Genomic DNA, 22,126 nt, shown 5'->3' with positions numbered 1-22,126 from the left:
CATGCATAATTATTAGATTAATTAATTCTAAAAATTTAATTAATTATCTCAAATTAATGAATTTCAAAATAATAATAAAAGACATTTATGTTACATAATGTCAAATGCCATCATAAACATTTAAAATAAAAAATAGGAACAAAAAATTTTATGATACAATCAATATAGTCAAAAGTCAATGTCTTTGTCTTCAGAAATGCAAATTTGGCAAATGTTTTAAGAATCTCTCTTTTAAATAATACATGGTGTAGTCATTGATGCAAATAAAGAACTAATGTGTATTTATATATATCAGAAAAAAAAAGTTTGTAGAGCAATAGATATATTGGATAAAATCTAATAAAAAGCACATCTTAAAATTATGCTATGATACCAATATAGAACTGAAAGGAAACTTACATGTGACGTGATAATTCTCTTTCTTGTTTTGATACCAATGTAGAACTAAAAGGAAACCACGTGTGACGTGAGAATTCGCTTTCGTGTGGCATGAGAATTCGCTTTCATGTTTTGATACCAATGTTAAACTAGAAGGAAACTTACATATGACGTGAGAATTGTTTTTTGATCAATTATTTTAGTGCCACTTCAATTACTAGAACCATATTGATATTACACAGTACTAACATTTTTATAAATCTTATCAAGTTAATACATACATACATACATACATATATATATATATATATATATATATATATATATGTAGTAGAGAAAGCGATTACTTTTTTTTTAATAACTCCTCTATATACTTGAACCATGTCCATCCCTCATGAGCAGACCAAGCTTAACCTGATAACCAACCAAGTGAAAATAAATTTTAAAAATATATTTTTTTGGTTTTGAAAGTCGAACCCTAACCTTTCAACCATCTAAAATGTCTAAGATTTAACCAGTAAGAGATGTGTAGTCTTCCTATTTGAAAAAAAAAAAAATCAAGCATACAGGCCTAACATTATAAGCCCACACATAGTTGGTCTTCTTTTTTTTAGGTTAGCCCATACAATTATGCTCTTTTTGTGTTTTTTATTTTTTAAAAAAATTTAATTAAAATTCATTAAAATAAAATAATTGAAATTTCATTTAGGATGTTATACCATTAAATATCATTCAATTGTATTTATTTTTCAAATAAGTTTTATAAATTTTTATAATATTAGCAAACACTTTTTTTCTATAGCCATTGATATTTAAAAAAAAAACAATTCTTAAAGTTTCATCAAAATTCATTATAATAAAGATTATATTTAAGACATTGTTTCATTAGATAAGATTATAGCATTTTTTTATATATAATGTTATCAATCATTTCCTTAATTATTATACATTAACCTACCATGTAATTTTTTTAAAAGTTTGAGGTAATTATAGTTTTCACAAATATTGTTTTTCAAATTGTTGAAGAAAAACTACATCTTTTTCTTTATGATTTTATTTGTTGTCTTTCCTACTAATATCATTTTTTATTATTGTATATTTAATTAAAAATAGATTCCAAGAAATTCCTCATAATAGAGCACGAGTAGCATATTATTTTTATTTATTGATACATTAGTATCAAGATTATCAAAATATAATTATTTTAATTAAAATAATTATATTTTGATAATCTTTTCTATAGTTTAAAAAATAATTATTTTGATAAAAAAAATAATCTTAAACAAGGTAGCACATTAATAAGATTGAGGAGTTATAGTTAAGGAGATACCTTTTTTTTCTAACCTTGATTTCAAATTGTTCAATTTGTTTTCAGTATTTATTCTAATTGCTTTCAAGTTTTATTGAATAAAAAAACATCTAAAAATATATTTTTAATACTAGAAAATGATTTTATTTCAATAGAATTTGAGTTATTATTTTTCTTGCAAACAATATTTTTATTGTAATATAATTGATAAAATAAAAATTTAAGGAACTCCTCATGACACGAGATCAGATATCTTAATACTTTTTTTAAATTGAAAAGTATTTATGAAAAATAACATTCATCACGCACTACTAAATAAATGTATTAACTTTTTAGCTTGTAATTAAATATTTTTCTTGATATTAAAAAAAAACATGTTAATAATATCTATAAATTTTTTTATGCTTGAAATGTTTAATCTAACTCGCAACAGATCACAAATAAGACGAAAGTTACCATTGCACTTATATTGTCCCATTTTAGTTGGGTTTTTGTAATGAAATTTTTAATTTGTCAATGTCTTGTTTAATTGTTGCTTGGGACATGGGGCTCGGCAATGGAGGATCTTCATATATGTGTGTGTGTGTGTGTGTGTGTGTGTGTGTGTGATTGGAAAATATTATTAATTTATAATTATGATTACATAACAAAATGAATAATCCTTGTTCGTTATATTTTTCTTTTAGCGAGCTACAATATTAGTTAAAAAGTCATTCGAAATAAAATTGTGATTACGATCATATTCAGCAAAAACCTTATCATCTTACGATCTCCTTCTAATTTATTTATGTAGTGCTATTGATGCAACTACAATCTCAACTTGCATTTTATATGGATAAACATGTATGTTTTACAAATCTCTTCACCTCTATTTACATACTGATTAGTATTTAAAAATGCATTTTTATCAAGGTTTTATATCATCATTTTGCACTAGAAGTATCAATAACTCCTTAATTAAAGCATATTTTATAATAACAAGTCTGATACTATAAGATACCTTAATTTATGATAAATGTTCATCTTAAATACAAGCCTATCAAATAAATAAAATGATTGATTGATGAGTTTAAGTACTGAAATTAAAAGAACAAAGAGAGGGCCAGGCTTAGAAAAGATATGTTGGTTCAATCAAACTGGAATACTGTTCGATAATTAGATCATATCTGAAGCTATAGATCTCAGATTTAGGTCTTCTTTATATGTATGGAAAGCTAAGACATAGACCTAAAACTTTCATATGGAGTCCAAGATTTAAAAAGGTCATTTTCAAGTCCAAATTATAGCAACAACGGAGAAGTCTGAATCTATCTTGCAGCCCAATATTATTCAATGTTCAGCTCATATCTCGAGCTCTAGAAGTCCAAATGACCTTAATTTTTTTTTCTTGAAAAACTGAGACAATTTCCTAGAACTTTTATGAGTAAAGTTGGTTCAAATTCTGACATTAGCAATAATGTTTTGTTTAGACAAGAAGATAAGGATTGTAATTAAGTCAAGATGTGGCCACCCACTCAACAATTATTCATCAAATCAATATTTCTAAATTTTGGTATATAAAAGGAGGTATTTTCCATGCATTTAGGTATTTTGGTTGTTTAGATCAAGATCTTGCTCTTGCTCTCTCTCTTTATATTTTTGTAATGCTTAAGTTTTGCTTTCATTAATATCTTGTTTATGCTTTTCATTTCCTTTCCTTTACTTAGTTAACTTGTATTTTATTTATGTTCTTATCTTATTTATTTATGTTTCTCTTATTCATTATGTTTAGCTAAGTTTATTATGTCAAGGTGAAAATGTTACACTAATGGTGTAAGAATAAGTATAATATAAACTCAATATGGATTTCAATGCTTATATCCTAAACAACTTGCTATTAACTTGTCTTATCATTTTTATCTTATTAATTCTTAATACCTTGCTTGTTAAATGGTTAATCTAGATTTGTGTTGTATAACACTTGGTACAACAAATGCTTGGCACTTTCATAACCCAACCGTATGGTATAACCTACACATGTGCTATGAAAAGAACTTGATTTGTTGTTAACATAAGTTAGCATAATGAATTCCTGATAATATTTAAAAGTTTGGTGTTACTTAAATAAGATAATTAATATGATCATGTTAACAATTTATAATGAGATATTAATGACAAATCATCCGATTGGAACCTCTTTTGTGTGTGGTTTCTAGTTGAGTAATAAAAAGAGTTTATATTATACTTGTTTGAAATACCATTAGTGGATCCTCTAACCTTGATATTTGTTTTTATCATTATTTAATTCTCACATTAATCTTACATCTCAAAGTCCTTTTTAACTTCTTATTGTTGTTGTTGTTGTTGTTGTTGTTGTTATCATTGTTGTTGTTATTATTATTATTTATAATTTATATAGTTAACCTCCCTGTGGTTCGACCCTAGTTTTACTAGGTTATTTATTACTTTGACACTCGTATACTTGGGAGAAAACATCAATCTTTTGGTTGTGTCATATACCCTAAAAGAACTCTTTATCACGTTACATAGTGATGAATGTGCACGATTAAACACTTCTTCTTGACCACTTGATTATCCACGATGTCTAAAGTCTTGTAAGTGATACCTTTCATTGGGATATCTGGAATTAACCAAATAGTATTTGCCTGCAAATAAGAACAACATGCTAATTTTTTCAATAACTAAAAAAGAATATTATCTAATTTCAATTACCAGCACTTGAATTTATATAAAATCACAACCTTCTGATGGTTTTGGAAATTTGTATACTAATACTATAATAACCTTCAAAACAAAATATACATTTCGTGTGCACTGCCTTCTCATCCTACCCACGCAAACATGAACTTCATGTTGAAACTACAAACAGCCATGACATTTTGTGTCGGTACACATTTTCTTTCAATAAATGGAATTTGTTTATTAGATGATATCCAAGCATGAACATGTGTGTCATCAATTGCACTGACACAATTCTACAGGAAAAAAAATAATGTAAATAATCAGAAACATTAATAAAATAATTGATATTCATTTAAACAACATAAAAAAAAATTGATTGTCTTACCTTGAAATGTGGCATATATCTTAGATTCATTGTAATTTCTGTTAAGGTGTTGGTAAATTATGGATCTATTGGTTTAATGACTTCTACAACAAACAAATATGATGATTTAAGGACTTTCTTTATACATCTAATAACAGTTGCACCTAAATATTGAAATCTCTCCTACTCTTCTCAATTTGACGCCCCTATTACTATTGTAAATAAAAATTTTTGCCACCTTTTTCAATAACGCTTCATTCTTTTTGGAGGTTTTAAGTCATAATGTATTTCTAAATCATTACATAGATTCAATAAAGTTGTTGTGTCCATCCTTAATGTGTTAACACATCGTTTCCAATGACCTCTTAAAACTTCATTCCACCAATGCATCTTTGTATTGTATGAAATCATACATGGTTTTTATGTATATAATTAATATAACATATGTTTATAACTCCAGCCGTGCATATAATTAATTTATTAATATCAAATTGTCTTTTTAAAAAAAATTCACTATTATCATCACTTTCATCATCATCATCATCATCATTATTATCGTCGTCGTTGTTGTTGTCGTTTCCATCATCATCATCTCCAACATCAGCAACTGATGTACCATTACCTTCACAACTATGATAATTAATGTGGTCTACAATGCGGTTCATTACCACTACCAGCAAATCAATACATACAAACAGAAATACAGAGGAATATTTTTGTCTGTAAATTGTTGACGGATTTTACTTACGGAAATATTCTCTCGGTATTTACCAAGGGAATTACAGTGGGAAAAAAATTAAAACAAAGCAGAAAAAAATAATGACGTGCCATTTTTACCAATGGAATTACTGACGGAATAAATTATGTGGGTAAAATCGTTGGAAACTGTGAACACTATTCATTATGTCAATTATAAAGGGAATCACTAAAGGAAACTTCCATGGGTATTTTACGGAGAGCTTGGAACTATTCACTCCCTAATTGCACTGTTAATTATTGTTTTTTACAAACAAAATCACCGACGAATTGAAAAGGTATCAGTGTTATTTGGCAGTTTTATGAAAAATTTAGCTTAAAATAAAAATTTTAATTAAATATTACAGACAAAATCACCGACAGATTGAAAAGTCATCGGTGATATTTGATAATTTTTTAAAATTTTTTTATTAAATTCAAAATTTAAATTAAATATTATAGATAGAATCACTAACGGAATGATTAAAAATATTAATATTTAATTATTCATAGGTAAAACGCCCCAATAAAAAGCCTAGAATCTCTAATTTCACAATAGACTCGTCTTCCTTCTTCTTCTCTTCTTCTTTTTCTTCTTCATCTTATTCTCTTCTCTCCTCAACTCCTTCACTTCTCCTATGCTCAGGTATGTCTTCTTCTTCTTCTTCTTCTTTTTCTTCTTTTCTCTCCTCAAGTTCCTTCTCTTCTCCTCCATGCTCATGTATGTCTTCTTCTCTTTTCTTACTTTTTCTTCTTCAGTTTTTTTTTTTAAATAGTATACTTTACGAATTTTTTTTTTTTATTTTTTTTGTACTTAATAATTGTATGAATGTTGTTGTAGGATTTTTTTTTTTCATATGAGATCAATTTTTAGTTGATTTATTTATAGAATTTTTAAATTTTTTCATATCAATTTTTTTAGTTGAATTTATTTTTTCGTGTTATTTATTTTTTGCAAATTTGTTTGAGTTGATTTTCTTCTTCTTTTTTCCAAGCATTTTGAGTATTATAGAGTGTTGATTAATATTAATTTAATTATTTTATAGTTTTGTAAAATGGAATTTTTTAAAAAAATATATATATTTTAAAATAATTACCGATGAAATTACGTACGATATTTTTTCGAGGGAATTACTGATGATGGAATGAAGCGGGTAATTTATTTTTTTTGCTAAATTTTTCCGTCAGCAAATCTATCAGTAATAATTTTTTTATTATTAACGGACTTACTGACAGGAAAAAAAAATTACGGATAAAAGATTCACCGATGGAGCATTTCTGTCGGTGATTTTGTTGGTAAATTAATTACCAACTGAATGGTAGGGCAAATACCGACGAAAAATTCTATTAGTAAATCTAAAGATTGTGGTAGGGTACATTATCATTATCGTCATCAAAATCTTCGTTAAATATGACATTAAATCGTGGATCATCCATATCTTCAAATACATGTAAATAATAAAAAAATTCATATGCTAATAAAATACCATAAATCCAATTAAATATCATTCAGTAATAATAATAAAGAAAAAAAAAATCAATCAAAGACTTGGGAAGAATAACTTTATCACAAACTTGTCAAGCCTAAAAAGGTGTTTCACTTGCTTGTAACAAATGCAGTTGAGATATTTGTTCTAAAGATAGTTATTTTATTGGAATGCATGATCAGAATCCCTTTTTATATAGAAAAAAGTAAATGATGCATCGCATAAACAATTTGAATTTGTTTGTCAACTTTGTTGAAATAAGCATATCTACATATCTTTTGTACATGTTTTATTTTCAATATAATTGTTTGGTTGTAAAATTTAAATATGGATCTTCTTTAGTATCAAACATCTTGTTACTTTCGTAAAAGAGAATTTGTTTTGGATTAACAGTTAATTTCTTAAATAATAATCCGAATAAAAAAAAATACAGGCAACCCAACATCCGAATAACTCACATAAGAAATCCATAACTACAACAAAATTTAAATAAAGAAACGAACCAATTAAAAATAACTGAAATGGATTTGTCCACATCTCATAACTTCTAATGTTGAATAATACAATGAATGAAACTAACTTCTACAAATAGAAACTACTCTTTTCAAAACTAACAGCTTATTATTCTACAAATGTAAACATGTATAAATAAATTATCAAGCATGTCAAATAACATAAAACATTAAATTTACCTACCACTTTAATGTAGTTAATAAATTAAAGCTTTAAAAAATAAAATCATACAATGTCAGCTAAGTACATTTACTTCGTGCATACATTCGCTTCAACCATTTCAGCTTCTCTTTAAGACCACCCATACTAAAACACATTTCTGGTTTCCTTTTTAAACTCAGATACTCCGTAGCAAATTCATAAAAATCATCATCAATTGAAACTCCAGGAATTGAGTGGAGCTCAACCATTATCTCGGGAATATTACAACCTTGTTGATCCATATGCAAAGAACTATAATCACTTTTAGTCGACATACTCTCAAGTAGTTGATCCCACCATGACAGCAGCTTAACACTAATTCTAAATGTCTTTTTCTTTCTGCCTCGAACCTTAGAAGGACCTCTTTTTTTTCTTTTTTCACTACTCTTTGTGTTGCTATTGCTCGACATATTCACCTCGCCAACCATTCGAGACATGTTATTCTCCAAATTTGGAATCCCATCCTCCTCTGAATCATCGCTTCCTTCTTTCAAATCAACACCTTTAATGTTGACATTTCTTGTTGATTAGTACTTAAAGGTGCATTTTTATCAAGGTTTTATATCATCATTTTGCACTTGAAGTATCAATAACTCCTTAACTAGAGCATGTTTTATAATAACATATCTAATAATATAAGATACCTTTAATTTATGGTAAATGTTCATCTTAAATGCAGGCCTATCACATAAATTAAGGGATTGATTGATGAGTTTAACTATTAAAATTGAGAAGACAAAGAGATGACTAAGCTTAGAAAGATATGTTGTTCAGTCCAAAATGGAACACCATTCGGTTATTAGATCATAACTGGAGTCGTAGAACTTGGATTTAGGCCTGCTCTATATGGATGGAAAGCTAAGACATAGGCATAAAACTTTCATGGGAGTGCAAGATTAAAAAAAGGTCATTTTCAAGTTCAAATTATAGCAACAACAGAGAAGTCTGAATCTGTCCTACAGCCTAGATATTATTCAGTGTTCAGCCCAAATCTCGAGTTTTAGAAGTCCAAATGCATCGATTCTTATTTGTTGGAAAGCCGAGACAACTTCCTACAACTTTTATGACATAAATCTATTTAAATTCTGACATTAGCAATGACGTTTTGTTCAGAACAAGAAAATAAGGATTGTCACCAAGTAAAGATGTGGCCACCCACTCAACAATTAGTCATTAAATCAATAGTTTCAAATTTTGGCCTATAAAAGAAGGCATTTGCCATGAATTTAGGTATCTTAGTTGTTCAGATCAAGATCTTGCTCTTGCTCTCTTTATTTGTATTTTGTAATGTTCAAGTTTTATTCCATGTTATATTTTAATATCTATTGTTTATGCCTTTCATTTCCTTTACTATACTTATATAATCATGTTTTCCTCTTGTTTATTTATGTTTCTCTTCTTCATAATGTTTAGCTAAGTTTATAATGTCAAGGTCAAAAGGTTTCATTAATGGTGTTAGAATAGGTATAATATAAACTCAACATGGGCTTCAATGTTTATATCCAAGAAAGTTTGTTATTAACATATCTTATCTTTTTATCTTACTAATTCTTAATAACTTGCTTGTTAAATGGTTAATCTATATTTGTGCTGTATAATACTTGGTACAACAAATGCTTGGCACTTTCACAGCTAACCGTATGGTATAACCTACACATATGATATGAAAGGAACTTGATTTGTTGTTAACATAAGTTAGCATCATGAATTCCTGACAATATTTAAAAGTTTAGTGTTACTTAAATAAGATAATTAATATGATCATGTTAAAAATTTAGAATGAACTATTAAGGATAAATCATCTGATTGGAACCTCCTTTGTGTGTGGTTTCCAGTTGATTAATAAAAAGAGTTTATACTATACTTATTTCTAATACTATTAGTGGATCCTCTAACCTTGACATTTGTTTTTATCATTGTTGAATCCTCACATTAATCTTACATCTCAAATTCCTCGTATTATTATTATTATTATTATTATTATTATTATTATTATATAGTTAATCTCCTATGTGGTTCGACCCCGGTCTTGCTGGGTTATTTATTACTTCGACACTCCTGCACTTGGGAGAAGACATCAATTTTTTGGTCATGTCACTTGTGCTAGGATCAACATCATTACCACCAAGTACTCTTAACGATGGAGCCCATGCATACTCTCTAGAAGCAACAATGTTGGAATACATTCTTTCAAATTTAATATTTAAAGACAGTTCAATACCAATATGTCTCTTTTTTTTAGCTCCTCTAATTTCCTACATAAAAGAAATAAAAGATAATTAATACAACATCATGTATTTAAAACTTTTATGAAATCTAACAACAACAAATGAAATTGTTAGGATCATAAGGAATTAACCTGAATTTTCACTTTCCACCACTCATCAGTAGCTAAAATTGTTCCTAATTCACTACTCCAACCCACACCAGTTTCAGAAATAAGCTTTGTCGATATCCTCTAATCCTTTTTGCATCAATTCCATTTGTTTTTTAGTTGTGTTTTAGTGAATGCATGGTCAGTTTGTTCTTCAAATGATGTTATAAGAAATTTTCATCATATTTTATTGAAATAAATATTAGGTCTCATTCCCATATTAATGGCCTTAATACATAGGTCACAAAATATATGCTACATTTCCTTTGTCCAAGCAACCTTATCCATGAATTCAAGACCTTCCATTGTATCTTTTAAGACATTTAATAAAAGGAAACAAACAATGATATCATGTTTATATGCAAAAATCAGCATTAACACAAATACAAAATACTGATTATAAATAATAAGGAAAACTAAAAAGTATAAAATGCATGTTGTGGAACACTTTAGTTTATTGAATATATTTAATAAAACACACTTTAATAACCCTTCTTTAAGGAAAACTAAAAGCATGAGGTGTTGATACAATGTAGTTTTAATAATTTGTAAGACAAAACAAAACAAAAAACAGCAGGCTATGAGGGGTAATTATATAGATGACTATAGGCAAGACACATGCTCGATTACTGTAAAAATCAACAGTAAATTTTAATTTGTTTTTTCCCTGGCTTTCTACTTATTGGATTTCAAGTTTTGAAACTAACTACCTTATATATTTGTTAGGGTTATTATTAGAGCAACAATTGTTTGTGTTAATTTTTTAAAAGTGAATTTCAGTTATGTTTAAGCATTGGATGCTCATGAATTTCTTGTTTCCCTCAATATCAAATGGAAAGCATGAGCAATATATATATATATATATATATATAAAGTCGTATAGTACAGACCAAGTGAATTTGTTCAAGACTTTAAACACTGCTTTTTACAAATCAAAACCAATTTGCAATTCAAGACTTTCAATATTGCCATCTACAAATCAAGCCCAATCTGCAATTTATGACTTTTGTTTGTTGCAAACAAGATGATTATTTACCCCCTCTATATGAATAAAAACCTCAAAACTTCATCAATTATACAACACCCTAATTCAATCCTCACAAAACAAAATATTACATTTCTTTCTAGCTATATACAAAAAGAAAATAAAGAAGCAGCAATTAAATCTAACTATTAGCCGAACTAAAGGAAACCCATTTTAGAGCAAAAAAAACCCATGTTAATAAATTAATTAAACATACAAAACTCCATAAAACATGACTAATTTCAATAGAGAAAAAAATATATAGAGAAAAATCATCTACTTTCAAGAACAGGTTGCATACGAGTGCAATAATTTGTAATTAATTAACAACATTGACAATTAATCACAATAAAAACAAAAATAATGGAGCATCATAGAAATTAAAATTTGTAGATAATTAAAATAAATTTTAAGATGGAGATAAGGAAGAAACTCACAGTTACTCTTCTCTCGTTTGAGTTTCCCCTACATGAATCTGCTGTTTATTTCTACAAACCAAAATAGTAAAGAAATGTTAGAAACATCATATGAAAATCTACATTGAATTTGATATGACTTGAAGACAAATGAAGTAGGAGGTATAGGGATATAAGATTTCAATTTATAGAAAAAAAATTACAAAGCTTTGATGGATGAGCTTATTAATCACTGACAATTACCTTTGGTTGAATGAGTCTGGCAAGGAAACTCTTAGAGAAATAAAAAGAGGCAAGTTAGAAGAATAAAGACGAGAAAAGGAAACAGTGGGGAATAGCAAGGCTGAAAAAATTTGAGGATGAAATGGTAATGATATATCTTAGAAATGGTTAGCAATGGTATTGTTGATTTTCAGATCTACAGGACATTTAAGTTTTTTTTTTTCCAATAGTTTTCTCCTCTACAAAATTTGTATTGATGAAGGTGAGAGAGAATGCTTTTAAAGAGAAAGAATGCACTTGAAAGCAAATGGAAGTTGCTTTTCAGAAAGTGAGTCTCAGCCTCAATTTCTAGTGGGACCCACATGCATAAAAAATATGGTTCATATCTAATCAAACACCATACAACTGTGATTTAACATAACCACACTTGCAGCTGCAACGCCAAACACCTTCCTATTGTTTTGGGACTTGTATCTGCTTTTGCTAGGGGTCTTGTCTTTGCCATTCGTTATAGATTTTTTTGCTACTTCTATTATAGAAGCTTGCCTCTTATACCTTTTCTCTCCAGTTGTTATTTTAAATTGATCTAAAAACAGTGTAGACATAAACTATGATCTTGTTATTTTAGTGATAATTGTTAAACTATGATTTTGTTAAACTCCATCTTGAAAAACTCACAACTCATGACTTGATTTACATTAGGTTTGAAGTTGAATAAAAAAAAAAATACCGACCTGATAAAATTAAAATGATCAAATAAGATTTTTAATGATTCGGTTGACTAATTCAAACTCAATTAGATCAATTCCTAAATAAATTAAAAAAACAACATTGTTTTAATAAAAATAATTGACCTTGATTGACTTGGTAATTCAATGAATACAAACCTTTTTTAAACTAGTGTAATGACCAAATTTCACAACTATAGTAGTATCTTACCTCCATTAAAATTTTGTTCAAAATTGGGGTTAATGCATGGAAAGTAATTCTTGAAGTGGACTCTCTTTTTAATCAAGGGCTTGGCTAGCATGAACAGAAGCGTTCGCATTTGGAGGTCATTAGGTCATCTCTAAACATGTCATGGCATTTCTAGCGCACATTGTACAGTATACAACTAGATACATGACCCGCGCAATGCCACAGTCATTTGTTTTGTATAAAAAATTATTAAAAAAAAAACAAAAATTATAAAAATTTTGGGTTTTTCTGCAAAGCTATATCCAAGAATCTTGGGTTTGGCTGCAACGCTTGACCTAAAAGTAATATTTATAATATTAATAATAAAATTAAACATGCATGATTCAAGTTTAAGTGAACCTGACTACAACACCGGACCTAGAAATATTAGATGTGGGTCTGGCTATAATGCCGTGTCATAAAAGTATGATAATTAAATAGATTAATTAAAAAAACAAAGAAAAAAAAATCAGCATGAAGGAAAAAACTAATGAAGAAAAAGAAAAAAAAATGAATTAATTGGATTAACCTTTAAACCAAGGTTATCCCGTAAAACTTGGGATTCGCGTCATGAAAGTTTGATAACTAAATAGAAAAAAATGACGGGTTTACCATAGAATTAATTGGGTTAACCCATCAAACCAAGTTAACCCGTCAAGCCCAGGATACATGTCATGAAAGTATGAAAGTCTGATAATTAAATAGAAAGAAAATTAACTTTAACAAACTAAACTAAATGAAAAAAAATAACTCATCAAATCAGGTTAACCCATCAAACCCGAGATCCGTATCATGAAAATCTGATAACTAAATAAAAAAAAAATTTAACATTAACAAACTAAATCAAACAAAAAAAATTCGTTAAAAAAAATTAAAAAGAAAAAAAAAAGCTAATATTATAGTAATCCATAGTGTTTTTTTTTTTTTTTTGAAAAAAACTACAAAGCTAAGTTCTCAACTAGATCAATATAAAAAAAACCGACAAAGACTATTTTTAAAAAAAAAAAAAAAAGTCAATTTTTGGTAAAATAAATGAAAAAAAAACATGTAAAAAAAAAGGAAACAAAAGGGAAAAAAAAAAAACAAGCGGGGAAAGCTACAGTGTTTTAAAGAAATAAACAAAAAAACTAAAATTTCAACCAGCTCAATTTAAGAAAATAAAATCAACAAAAATAATTCTGAAAAAAAAACACACAAAAAAAAAATATGTAAAAAATGACAATTTTGGAAAAAAAAAAACATATATAAAAAAAAAAAAAACATGTGGGGAAAGCTAAAACTAGATTATCAGTCAGCTCAATATTGAAAAAATAAATTCGTTAAAGATAATTTAAAAAAAAATATGTGGGGAAACATTGCAGCAAAAAAAAACTATGTAGAGGAAACACTGTAGCAATCCATATTGTTTTTTTTTTTAAAAAAAAAAAAAAAAAAACTACAAAGCTAAATTTCCAACCAACTTAATATAAAAAAAATAAATCTACAAAGATATTTTGAAAAAAAAAAAAAAATAAATCATAAAAAAAAAAAAAACAATGTATGAGAATATTATAGCAATTCACAATGTTTTAAAGAAAAAAACTACATAGTTAAATTTTCAACCAGCTCAATATTTTAAAAAATTAGTAAAGATAATTTGAAAAAAAAAATTAAAAAAAAAAAAAAAAAGAAGAAAAGAAGAAGTCAATTTTGGGTAAAAAAAAAAAGGAAAAAAAAACATATAAAAAAAAAAGAAGAAGAAACAAAAGCAAAAAAAAAAAAAAAAACCTTACTACTAGTTAAAAAAAAAAAAAAAAAATTCTACAAAAGAATAAAAAAAAAAATTGCTACAGTAAAATCCTACGCAATTCTTTAATAAGGCAATAATAATATATTGCTTAGATCATGGCAAAGTTAGGATTTCTTTTTTTTGCCGTTCCTTCTGAAGTTCGGCACCTGCCTCCTCCAGACGTGAGGGATAGGAAATGCGACCGGGATGACTTTTGTCCTCCCCTAGTTTCTTCTGTTTTAATAAATAAATAAGCAGATACATCATTTTATTATTTTAATAAAGTATTTGCCTTTCTCTCTCTCTTGTTGAACATTCTTAATATCAATTAAATATATCATTATTTTTAAATCGACAATTACAGCCAGGTTTTTCTAAAATTTTAAGGATGTAGAAACAGTAATTTTTTAAAAAATATTTAATTAAACACATTGATGAAGATACAGCAGTGTTTATTAGTGTATTGTATTTAAATGTAACACGCTAGTTTATAAGAGAGTAAAAAAAGAAAGAAATCGCAAATAATGATAGCAGGTGATGCCGTTTCAGAAAAATTGTTGAGAATTGAAATGAATGGAAGCTGGCGTGTCGTCTCCAGCAACCAAGAAGATAATCTTAACCCATTCAAGGCTGCAATTAAGTAAGTTTTGTTCATGATTTAAACTCTGTTTCAGAGACAAAATTGAAAATTCTTGATGGCGATGGATCATCCTCTCTGTGGAGAGATTGTGCAGAAGGGGCTCCACCCAACAACTCTGATCTTGGAATGGGCTGACCTTGAAGACGCTAATTAGTTGCTTTCCCCCTGTAGAAGGCTGCATGACTCCCATCTTTATATAGCTGAGTTTTTTCTTTGATTTTTTTTTTTTAAAAAATCTTGATTCATGTTATTGATGTGACTAATTAAACTAAGAGATCATGGGTTTATCTAATTTTATCAAATCCAAACTATGATCTTTTCCAGATCATCAAGTTAGTAAGTTAATAGATCATTGATAAAAAGTTGTGTTTATATATTAGTTACTACTTCAAATAGAATTTAGTAAAGATTCTTCTCTTTAAAATAATGTAATCATTGATTTGTTTGATGTTAACCCACTATCTCTCATGTCTAGGTGTTGATGATGAATAGTTCAAAACTAGCTATTTTATTTATATTTTGACGTGGATTTGGATAATTTGTTTTTTTTTTGCAAAAAAAATGAATATAAAAGTTTTTTCAATGTGTTTTTATATATATAAAAAAATCTTAATTATAAATTAAAAAGCCTATACATACATCTAATTAAGTAAATTAAGAACAATATGTGTTAATAAATAAATAAATAAATAAAGTGTTAATGTTTCTATTTGACTCGTCTCGCTACAGGTTAAATATTTTTTTTAACGCAAAAATAATAAATGTGTAAGTGTTATTAACGTGTTTTTGACATTGAGTAAAAAAAATATAATTATGAATTTAAAATTCGATACTTACATATAATAAAATAAAGATTATATGTGTTAATAAAAAACATGTAAAATCTCAAATTAATTTTTAATGTAGGAGAAAAATAGAATACTATTTGCAATTGCTACAGTAAAACACCATTTACTTTTAGTTTTGTGTAATATTTATTCAAAAACAATGTAAAGAAAAAAAAGGAAAAAATACAAAAGAATAAAGATAAGAACAAAAAGAATGGTGTAAATAGATCAAATATAGAGTGATAAATATTTCAAGTGTAATGAAAAAGAAATAATTTTTTTTCCTAGAAAAAAAAAGTGCAAAGAAAAAAAGGAAAAACTAAAAAAAATATTACGAGAAAAATGAAGACAAGAAGACAAGAAAAAAATGGTGATAAATAAGCTAAGTGTAAAGTGATAAATATGTCAAGTATAAGAAAAAAGAGAAAAAATCTAAGAAATTTTTTTCTAAAAAAAGATTTACAAATTTACCTATGCTACAATTAAAAAAAAAAAATCAATCATGTTATCTCTATAATGAAAGAGGGTTTTCTTTTATTATATATCAATTAGGTAGCCCGTGCTACGCCGCGGGCTCACCTTTTATTTTCATAAAAAAATTTCAGTCCTGACGCTGGCAGGACCCTAGGCTATTTTGGGTTCTACACTTGGCCGAGACCCAAGGCTATTTGGGTCCTCTGCTATTTTGGGTGCTGTCCAGCCAGAAGCCAAGGCTATTTTGGGTCCTGCACTAGGGCAGCTCCAAGGTTATTTTGGGTTTTGCATTGGCAAGACCCAAGGCTATTTGAGTCTTGAAGAGGCAATTGGGGCTACGGACCCTGCTTCGCAGGTTTGCGTACCCTAGGCTAGCGGGTCTGCAAACCCCAGGCAGGTTTGCGAGGCTGCAAACACCTGCTCGCTCTGGGGCTGCAGTCAGGGGGGCCGGTTTGCCCCTAGCGCCCAAGGTTGGGCAGGCCCAACTCCAAGTGTCTGCTGCTTAGGGTTGTGGCCAGGCATGCAAGGCCATCCCCAACACCCTGGCTTGGCAACCTTAGCGCCAGGTATTGTCAGCCTCAGTTAATTCATTATAATTAATTAATACTTTTAATTACGATATTTAGCCCACCCGGAACTCTCCTCTCTCAACCGACCCATCGGTTTCCCAGTCAGCCCTCATTTCCACAGAACCCCCTCGCCTTTTCAATTCCCCAAACTAGAGAGCCTTCACGCTCCCCTTCCACCTCAACCGCCAGCCACACGTAAGGCCCCTGCTCCTAGCACTTTCCCTTTTCTTCTTACACTCTCGGCCAGCCGCCACTCGCCCTCTCTTGGCCGACCCAGCTTCAATAGTGCTCACAAACCAGCCTCCAGTAGCACACCACAGAGCCGTCCCCCCCCGTCTCCATCGACCAGCTCTCCTTTGCACAGACCGGCCACCAACATCTGCATAGTCGTCGACAGAAACCCATGCGCCAGCTGGCCGCCTGAAATAGAGAAAAAGGTGAAACCGAAAGGGAAGCAGATCCAAAACGGAGAAGAAGAGAAAGAAAAAATAGATTGAAAATAAAGAAAAAAAATTAAAATCAACTACTTGTTGTGTTTTCGGTTGTTTTGTAGGTCAGCGTCGGCGTAAGGAGACAAAGAAGAGGAAGACGTTCCCGATCCACCGATTTTGCCACCTTCATCGGCAACGGGGCATGAACCTACGCGCCGCCACTATTTCTGTTATCCCTGAGGCTTCACATAAACGTTCTCGGTAATTCCAGGATTTTTTAGGTGCTGTTTTGTAATTTATAAATTGTTGAATTTAATTTTTGTTTAGTTTTTTTGAATTTTTATAATTTGTAGTGTGTATGTAAAATATATATATATATATATATATATATATATAGTAAAAGTGAATGTGTGTGTTTGTATTTGTTTTATGGATGTTTTTATTTTATTTTATTTTATGATAAAACTGCAAAGGCAAAAGAAGAATTTAATATTTAGATTTGCTCATGATAAAGGATTACGAACTTATACGTAAGTCGTATTTTTAATATTCGATGAAAAGATAAAATTTTTAAAACTTCTTTAACACATCAAAGCCACGAAGAAGCTTACCTCATGTAGGGGTGCATTAAGGGTGCTAATACCTTCCCTAGCCATAACCAGTCCCTTACCCACTCGTGAATCTCTGACAAGACAGTACATTCGGGTTTCCTAATAGCCCTCAATTAAATATTAGGTGGCGAAATCAAGCAAACAAATGAAAAATTGCCAACCGATGCCGCGCGGGTGACATGTGCGACAGCCATATAATAATAATAATAATAATAAACTTATCTAATCAAAGTTTATACATATTTAAAAAAAAAAAATTAACAATAATGATAATAATGATAATTGTTATTATATTGTTTTTCATTTTTCTTCTATTCTTAATATTAATACTTTTAATTGCAACAAAAGATAATTATATTTAGAATACAAATAATAATATTTAGTATATTAATAATATATAAAACTTCCCTGGCCAAAGTTTCTATAGTAATAATTTTTTTAAAAAAAAAATATTACCAATAATAATAATAATAATAATTGTTATTATATTTTTTTCATTTTTCTTCTTTACAGGGCCTACCGATCCAGCCGCACGGGTCTCTAAACCCAAAGGTTGTGAGAGCAGACCTCGGTGGTCGGGTCTGCACTTAGTGCGCGGGTCTGCTAGCCAGGCACTCAGGCTACAAACCCTGCTTCACAGGTCTGTAGACCCCAGGCTCGTAGAGCTGCAAACCCACTCACTCTGGGGTTGCAACCATGCACGCATGTCTGCCCCTAGCAACCAAGGCTGGGCAGACCCCGCGCCAGGTGTCTACTGCCTAGGGTTGTGGCCAGGCACGTGTGGCTGTCCCCAATGTTCTAGCTTGGCAGCCTTAGCGCTAGATATTGACAGCCTAAGCTAAGTAATTATAATTAATTAATACTTTTATATTACAATATTTAGAACATAAATAATAATATTTTATCATATTAATTGTGAAACCCTAATGGAAAATAATATAAATCTACATAGAATGGAAAATAAATATTTGTCCGATACAGTAAATTGAATATTTACCTTAATGGGGGTGGTATTGGATTTTTTATATTATTTGGAAAAATTATTTTTATGTACACACCGGTGTAAATATTATGATATAAATGTAAATCTACAAGGATAGTGAATTAAATATTGCACTGAGCATGTCAAATTTATATTTACCTTAAATGAATGATATTGGGTTGAGAAATTTGGACATAAAAGTTTATGTACCAAGTTTAAAAAATGTAAACTTGAAAAATACTGAAAAATAAAAAAAAGACTAAAATGAGAATAAAAATTATATGAAAGAAAAATAAAAATAAATAAATAAATAGTAACATGTAATAAAAATGAAATTCGAATTCACTAGTTTTAAGTTTGGTACAAACCGGCGTTAGGATCAAGAAAAATTACTTCGTGAAAAATTAAAGGTTCAAAGCAAGGACATAAAGGGAAATTTTTAAAATTTGTTGCCTATAAATAGGCTTGTTGGCCAAAACTTATAGAAATGTTTAGGAATGAAAATTATTCATCTTTCTTAGTTAGATAATAGAAAAAAAAAAAAAAAAGGAGATCCTGGATTTGTGAGGAGGTTTGTGAGATTGAATGATTTTAAACACTTTTACACTTGTGATTAAGATATAAAATTAAGAGAAAGTAGAGTTTAGTGAGAGAAGATAAGGAAAGTGATGGAAGAAGAGGAAAGTTTGGAGCAATTTCAATCTGGCTAGCTTTTGGAGGATATATTAGTGATTGGCAAGATATTCTAAACTTAATTGGGTTGATTAATATGAATTTGATTGAATTGTAATTGAATTTGTTAGAATTATGTTATTAGGGTTTATTTATGAATTTTGGGGTTTTTGTCAATTGATTGTTAGAAATGTTAAAATGAGTATTATAAATGTAAATTGAGTGACTTATAAGATATTCTAAACTTAATTGAGTTGATTAATATGAATTTGATTAATTGTAATTGAATTTGTTAAGATTATGTCATTTGAGTTTATATGTGAATTTTGGGGTTTTTGTCAATTGATTTATATAAATGTTAAAATAAGTATTATGAATGTCAATTGATGTTAAGAAAGAAAGAAAGAAAGAAATTAATTACTTTAATGGGAAATGCTCCTTGCAAGGCCAGCCAATCTAAAAGAAATGATATGTGAGTAAATATGGTCATTAGTGTAGAAAATATGGTATATGAGTAAAGTTTGGAATGGAATGATATATAATATCAAGGTTAACTAATATATTGGAATTCTAGTAATGTGAGTGAAGAAAGGAAAGATTAGAGGAAATATATTAAGGAGCGTGTTTGGTTATGTAATATATGGAATATAATTTGGATTTTAGACTATGCTAGAAGTAAAGAAAAGAAATGTAAAAGAAAAGAAATGAAAAAAAGGCTTTATGATCAAAAATGAAGAATTGGTGTGGGAAAAGATTTTAGTGATGAGTTACTGTGTAATTTGATTCTTGAGTAGTTATATAAAAAGGGCAAACTAGAATAGAAGGAAATTTTTATATAAATATATTCAGGATTGAAGAAAGGGAAATACCGAATATAATTTTGAAACTATAAGTTAGTTTTAAAAGACTTTTTGGGTATATCATGAAATGAAATGAAATGTTAATCATGATATTTTTCTTGGATTAGGAGGAGTTTCTGAAGCAGCATCCTCAACAACTAGAGGAGCACATTTAATTGGAGATTCATGTAGGTGCTATTGCACCTTAATCTTTTAATTCAATATATAAATTCTTACAATGTTTTAATGTTATTAAGTACTTATATGGAATTTATATTGAAGAAAGGCTTAGTTAGAGATGATAATGGTTGAATTAATGATGATTATATATATGTAGAAATATTATGTTTGGCTATGTGTTAATTGAGAAAAAAATTATGGTGTTGAAAAGTGAGTGTATAAGAAGATGATTTAGTAGTGAAGGGTATGATAATGGAGAGATTATGTGAAGACAGGAAAATAAAGTTGGTTTGTTGCTTCCATTATGATGGTGAACTACTGATTACGTTGTTTTCATCATTGGATGAAAAACCAATGTTTGTTACTTTCATTATTAAATGAAACTACTGTTTGTTGTTTACATTTTGAATGGAAACCATTGTTATGTTGCCTTAGGCCAATATTTGTTGTTTCCATGGTTGATGGAAATCACTATATGTTGCTTCCTTTATTGAATGGAAGTTGATGATGTATAATGAAGAAATAGAGAAACTCATATCAAGATATAGGAGTATTTAAGGAATTAAGACATGGAAAAAGGTTGTGAAGGTGGAGATAACTAAATGGTGGGTTGGTAAACTCAATATAGGAAATGGATTATCAAGAAAGTGGTTTATAGAAAGATAAGATAATTATTTGTACTTATTAAATCATTTATGTTCTTCAGAATGATTCGAGGATTACCTTTAGTAATAGTAAATTATTTATTCATGTAATTTTTATTTTGTTTTGTTGTGTATAGGTGTTGGACCATCACATATAGCAGGGCAAAGCTAATTGGTTATTAGGATAATTGGTAGTGTTAGGTATCTTTTATACTAATATATTCCTAGGTGTGTATTAATTAGAATTCCTTGGTTATATTTTAAATAATCCTTTTGTAACATTTAGTAAATCTTGTGTGATTGTCGCGGGGGGTCACAACCTCGTCTGGCGACGACGGAAGCTCCTTGTCGTGCCTCCTGTGTGAGGTGTGTGTTGTGTGTTGGGAAGGGTTTTTGAATTTAATTATAAAATTATGATTAATTTTTAAGAGTCGCCACCTAGTATTATGGTCACTAGAAACCTATGGTCTGCGAGAGTCTGAGTAAGGGACTAGTTGTGCAAGGGGAAGACGAATCACCCCCAGTGCACCCTACCTGAGGGAAGCTGCATTGTTGTTTGATTGTTTTTCTAGGTTCGGTTTCTATTCGTTGGTCTTTTCTAAGGCTCAAGGCAGATCTCTCTTCATGAGAGAGTCTTTACCTTATCGGGTTAAAACCTAACCGTTCTAAAGTCTGAACTTTAGCTTCGTATTTTTACATTTTGTATCTTTAATACATGAGGGTGTCCTTTATCGTGTAATTTTACACCCCACAAATATTAAAGTCTACATTTGGATCCTAAAAAAAAAGATTAGAAAAATATTTTTAACATGTTGGCCAAATCTTAA

The sequence above is a fragment of the Populus alba genome, chromosome 10 (assembly GCF_005239225.2).
Source record: "Populus alba chromosome 10, ASM523922v2, whole genome shotgun sequence".
In the NCBI taxonomy this organism is placed as follows: domain Eukaryota; kingdom Viridiplantae; phylum Streptophyta; class Magnoliopsida; order Malpighiales; family Salicaceae; genus Populus; species Populus alba.
The sequence above is the reverse complement of the archived record's forward strand: the minus strand, read 5'-3'. Positions refer to the sequence as shown.